Consider the following 6367-nt stretch of genomic DNA (forward strand, 5'->3'; position numbering starts at 1 on the left):
AGTACATCTAGAGAGCATATCAGTGTAGAAATTAAGCATGCCTTTCAGAGTAGACACAGAAATTGGTTTTTACAGTTTCCGTGTCTCCACAGAAAGCATACACAATATGTGACCCTCCAAGAAGAACACAGCCCACTAGGCGAAGGCTGTAGTTTGCCAGCTTTCTTCCTGCCCACCCCACAACAGTGAGGCCAGGCTCTAAGCAGACTGGACCAAAAAGAAGCTTATTGAATCTGCTTGTGCATCAGTGAGCTAGTTCATCTTGGCAGGTCACGGTTGCACAGGTCTACCCCACAGTGAGGTTGCAAGCATCTAATTCCATCTCATTCCCAAATACAGTGGTGCCTTGCAAGACGAAATTAATCCGTTCAGCGAGTCTCTTCGTCTAGTGGTTTTTTCGTCTTGCGAAGCAACCCTATTAGCGGCTTAGCGGATTAGCGCTACTAGCGGTTTAGCGGCTATTAAAGGCTTAGCGGCTATTAAAAGCTTGGCGGCTATTAAAGGCTTAGCGGCTTAGCGGCTAAAAGGCTATTAGCGGCTTAGCGGCTTAGAAAAAGGGGGGAAAGCGGAAAAAAATCGGAACACTCGCAAGACGTTTTCGTCTTGCAAAGCAAGCCCATAGGGATAATCGTCTTGCGAAGCAGCTCAAAAACGGAAAACCCTTTCATCTAGCGGGTTTTCCGTCTTGCGAGGCATTCGTCTTGCGGGGCACCACTGTATGCCATATTTTTTTTTGAGGGAGGTAATGAATTATATTAGGAAATCACCCCAGGTGTTCTGTTTCCATTAATGTGAACACACACTTAAAAACAAGTCAGTTTGGGAAAAACACTGGAATGTTTGCCAATCTCATTGCCCTTTTGGAATAGCTCAGTTGGTAGAGCAAGGGATTCTTAATCTTAGAGTTGTGGGTTCAAGCCCTACCTTGGGCAAAAGATTCCTGCATTGCTGGGGGTTGGACTAGAGGACCCCTGTGGTCCCTTCCAGCTCTCCAGTTCTGTGAAATGCTACATATATACTTTAGTGGTGATGATCTGGTCCAACTCCCTCTCCATTTTTTGTGTGGACCCTATTTCTGCATTTTCTTAAGATACAACCAGTTGCCTTGGCATCAGACAGATCACTGAGTAAGAGAGTTCTTAAACATCCTAAAAAAAAATTCCTTCCAGCAGCACCTTAGAGACCAACTAAGTTTGTCATTGGTATGAGCTTTCATGTGCATGCACACTTCTTCAGATTCTGAAGAAGTATCTCTAAGGTGCTACTGGAAGGAATTTTTTTATTTTGTTTTGACTACGACAGACCAATACGGCTACCTACCTGTAACTTAAACATCCTGTCTCTCTCTCTCTCTCATTTTTATTTTTTCAGTAAGATTACTTGGCAGTGTCCCTCTACAGTCTGTGTTTCTGGCAATTTGCAATTCACCAGTTTCTTTCCCTCTTTCAAAAGAATCTCTTCTAGACAAAACGTATCCCATAAATTCTCTGCACCAGAGAGGATTGTTGTTGTTTTTCTTTTTATCATTCCCTTGAGGGGGGGAAGTCAGTTTAAGAGTCGATGACACAAACCCATATATATTTTTAAAGTTAATGACAGAAATGTGCTGACAATAAAATGGTAATTCTGTTTCCCCACCCCTCCTTAATAAATGTGCCATTAAGCACTGAAGGGCGGGTTGTGCATTCACACCCAAGAAACGTCAGATTTTACTGTAACTGCTGCATTTTTACAACAGGGCAAGATCACACTGCAACTCGATCATTACAGACCTTCCTGGGTGGTTTTAGGGCGAGACAACCAGAGCAATTGCACTAGGCTGCATACTACCCAATTTCTTGGGCTCACATCAGCTTCACTTTGCATTTGGCAAAGCCCAGATAAAGAGAATTGGACCTTGGGCCTTTTGCACACAAAGCATGTGTGTGACGGCTGATCTACAGCCCTTCCAAACTTACAAGTCTTCCTAGGTATCCCTGATAATGGGCTTATGCAAGCAGCCACCCCGTGCAGAATTTCACAGGTCTTAGGCAGAGTAACTTTTACTAGCTTGAAAATTAAGGAATGTGGGATGAGTCACACAGTTCTCCCTCCACCCACCCTAATTGCGCAAGCCATCTCTGCCACTCTCAAATTAAATGGTGGTTTGAAAGCTCTCTTTCAAGGAGATGGAGATTTCTTTCCTCTGAAAATATTTTGTGCCTGGAGCTCCTGGTCGCAGATATAATAAGACAAGGATCTGGTGACATGTGTCACCAACACTTTGGAACCAGAGGGGAAGAAAGCAGGTGCCGCTGTGAAGCAGAAATACACCCAGTCATTGGAATATAGAAATATTTGCCAGAAAGAGAGCCTGAATGTGTCATAATGAAAAGAAAGATGAACTGCTGATGACCTTCAGAGGTTGTTTACAACATGTGCAGGGCCTTAAGAACATCACACTCCAGTTCCTTTACTAGGCTTGGAATAGACTGAATTAACTATGCTTCTGGAATGACAAGGGGAAATGCAGGAGAAAAACTTCTCAGTCTCATAATTTTAGAACTCAATGAAGCTGAATGTTGGAAGATTCAGGACAGACAAAGGGAGGTACTCCTTCACACACAACACAGTTAAACTTCAGAATTGGCTCCCACAAGGTGCAACAAAAACCACCAACTTTAAAGAAGGATAGACAAATTCGTAGAAGACAAGGCTGCCAGTGGTTACCAGTCATTGTGGCTATGATTTACATCCATTCTTGGAGGCAGTACAGTGGTACCTTGGTTTACAAACTTAATCCGTTCCTGAAGTCCATTCTTAAACCAAATCCATTCTTAAACCGAGGTGTGCTTTCCCTAATGAGGCCTCCCGCTGCCGGTGCCCATCCACCATTCAGTTTCCGTTTGTAGACTGAGGTAAAGTTCACAAACCGGAACACTACTTCTGGTTTTGCATAGTTCATAAACAGGACTGTTCGTAAACCGAGGTACCACTGTATGCCTCTGAATACCAGTTTCAGGGAGTCACTAATGAAGAGACAGCTGTTGCACTCAAGTCCTACACACACGCTTCCCATAGGCATCTGGCTGGTTACTATGACAACAGGATACTGGAACAGATGGGCCTTTGGCCTAATCCAGAAGGCCTCTTCTTTGGTACTTAAGGGTTTTACAGTGCACCAGGGCTAGAATGTTCTTTTCATTTTCTCATAGCCTTCAGCCTCGTAACTCTATATGTATATTTCTTGAATGAGACTAGAACATTTCTTCCTGGTATCAGTATATGTTCAGGGATGCAATATGTAGTGGAACAGTCCAGTAACAGATTTACTTCTTCACCTAGTGTTTGTGAGAAGTAGGCCTTAATGTGGAATCGTATTACTATGCTAGAACCCAAGAAATTACCATGTACCTCTTTCCTGTCATAATTGCATTGTTCTTGTTTTATCAGACTGAATGTACCAAAATATTTATGAGGAAGTGTATTTGGCCCATTTGCTAATATGCCACTTAATACCTTCTGCAGTCTGTCTAAATCCTGGCAGTGCCATTTTCACAGGTTGGAACTGAAGCAGATTATACCAAAGGGAGTGAACTATTTACTCACAAACCTTTCAGCATATTCCATTGGAGTTCCAGTCAGCATAAGCAATGTGATTGAGAAATGTGCTCTGCAATGAACAGCTACCACCAGAAGGGAGGGAAAAGAAAGGGCAAGACAATTGTCCACAATTGCGCTTCTATGGCACCACCTTTAGTCATAGATTTTGCATGCACAGCATAGCATGATCTACCTAGGGGAGTGAATAAAGCCAGCATCCAAAGTTTGGCTTCAGATCCTTGCCTGAGAGAGCTTCTGCGAAGTCAGTGGGGGTGCTATTTAGGCAACAATGCACAATACAAAGATGCTGTGTGAGACAAGGTGAGATAGGCTGGGCAAGCAGTATTTGTGAAAAGGAGCAGCAACAAGCTGAACCGTGTTGGAAAAGTGGTCTCTATGCTCAGGCTTTGGCCTGTGATGTCATATTGATGTTCATGAAGCTCTTGTAGGTCTGTCTGGTCTTCCTTCACTTTTTTCCTTTGCCTGGTACTCAGCGGTGGCACAAAAGCTGAAGGCCAGCCTTTTATCTCATAGGTGGCTGATTATTTCTCACAAAGGGCCATCTGTAGGCCTAAATCCTGATAACAGTCACGTTGGTTTTGCTAAGACACAGAACCAAAAGCTTAGGATGACATTGTACAAATGTGCTCTTATGCTTGGTGCAAGAGTTCATAGCAGAGCTGAATCATAAGCACATACTGTATTTTTCGTCCTATAGGGCGCACCGGCCCATAGGACGCACCTCGTGGTTTTTTGAGGGGGGGAATGAATAAAAAAAAATTATTTCCCCCCCAGCCCCGGCTGCCGCCCTGAGCCTTCCGCACACCTGCCCAAAGCACGGGGCGCCCTCCGGAGGGCTCCCCGTGCTTCGGGCGGCAGGCTGCCGCCCCAAGCCTCGCGCACCCGGCGGGACCTCCTGCCGGGCGCACAAGGCTTGTGGACACCCACCCGAAGCACGGGGAGCCCTCCGGAGGGCGCCCCATGCTTCGGGCTGCAGGCTGCTGCCCACAAGCCTTGTGAGCCTGTGAGAACTCCCGCCGGGCTTGCAAGGCTTGCGGAGAGCTTCCTGAAGCCTGGAGAGCGAGAGGGGTCAGTGCGCACCGACCCCTCTCACTCTCCAGGCTTCAGCGAAAGCCTGCATTCGCCCCATAGGACGCACACACATTTCCCCTTCATTTTTGGAGGGGAAAAAGTGCGTCCTATGGGGCGAAAAATACGGTACTTATCAGGCTTAATACAACCTTCAGATACACTCTTCTGTGCCCCTCAATATGGAATGAAACACACATTTTTAATCTGATGGAAGCAAATGGGTGTTTTTGCACTGCCAAGGACTACATAGTTGACAATGTGTCTTGAAACCTAATAGGTTGGGAGGGGAAGAGAATAACTATTTAAAAATGAGTCAACAATACAAGTATTTTGAGCCAATCATTTCCTGTGAGTTCCTGAATGCTGAAAAACATCTGCTACAAATACATTACATTTTTTTCCTTCAAATGGCTTTTGACCACCGGAGTGGCTACTCTACCTCAGAGAAGATAACAATTTTAAATACAAAAATATATAATATATTGTGACATGCAGGTTACAGTTATGCTACTAAAACATTGGTTTTCATACTGTGGTTGAGAGAGCTGCAATGCTCAGGGATTCCACGCAGATGAGCAAGAATCCATGGTAAAAGCTGATGTAGAAAGGGTTCCATGGTCTGAAGGCAAGCAAGTTTTTCTTTCAAGTCTTCATACCCATCCTGGGCAGTATAATTCTTACTTAACAAAGATTCTACACAACACTTTCTGGAATGATACAGACTTGTATTGTGGTGGAGAGAAGGAGAGTTTGATCCTCAGAGCAGGCACTGAAAATGCCCCTCTGCTGTTTGACCAACGCATTTGTAATGGAAAACAGAAGGAGAAGGTCTGGAGTAAACAATTGCAATGGAAATCAAGTAGGAGAAAATAAACAGCTTCACAGAAGCCAGTGAGACTTCTAATACAAGTGCATACCACAGACTTATGAGATCTTCCTGTAATCTGTATATTCCTATGAAGTATGTGTTTTTAAGCACTATAGGTCAATGCTTGACTGTGTGTGATAGTGCATGTTCAAACCAAATTCTATAAAACGGCCATGGAGTATGCAGAGGTCACATTGTTTCATGCCTTATGAATCTAAACCAGCTCCTTAAATTGTGCTGATCTGCTCAGCAACAGGCAGCCAGTGGAGACTTGGAATATTGTTCTTCTCTGCTCCAAGTGACCCCTCCACCCACCATGAGGTGGGGTCACTGAATTCCACACCAGCTGCAGCTGTTGAATAGTCTTCAAAGGCAACCACACAGAGTTCACAGCACACAGGCATTAAGGAAGATTGTTAGGTTTGATTCTTGTTCTCATTTAAAGTTTTGTCTTTTTTGGCAGGGCACTGTGAGTTTGATAATATTTTTCAAACTGCTCTTCTCTATTGAGAGGAGGCTTTTTTAAAACAATAAAAGATTGAGCCACAGCTATTATTTTGAAGAAGGAGAAAATATGTAGATTTTTTTAAAAATGTGGTGGAACGTTGCTATCCTATCTGTGCATCTGAAAATTCTCCAGGGAAAGAATGCTTCTTAAGAAAGAAAGAAAAAAAGATTACTGCCTTTTAATAAAAGAAATCTAAAACTGGCTATTGTCACTGCTCTAATATTTACACAGGCTGCTCTGGCAAGTTTTAAAAACTGGGCTCCACTATAAAACCTAAAAATGTCCTGGACACAAAGTTGTTTACATATAATATGAGA

The sequence above is a fragment of the Podarcis vaucheri genome (genome assembly GCF_965113315.1).
Source record: "Podarcis vaucheri genome assembly, chromosome: 3".
NCBI classification, from domain to species: domain Eukaryota; kingdom Metazoa; phylum Chordata; class Lepidosauria; order Squamata; family Lacertidae; genus Podarcis; species Podarcis vaucheri.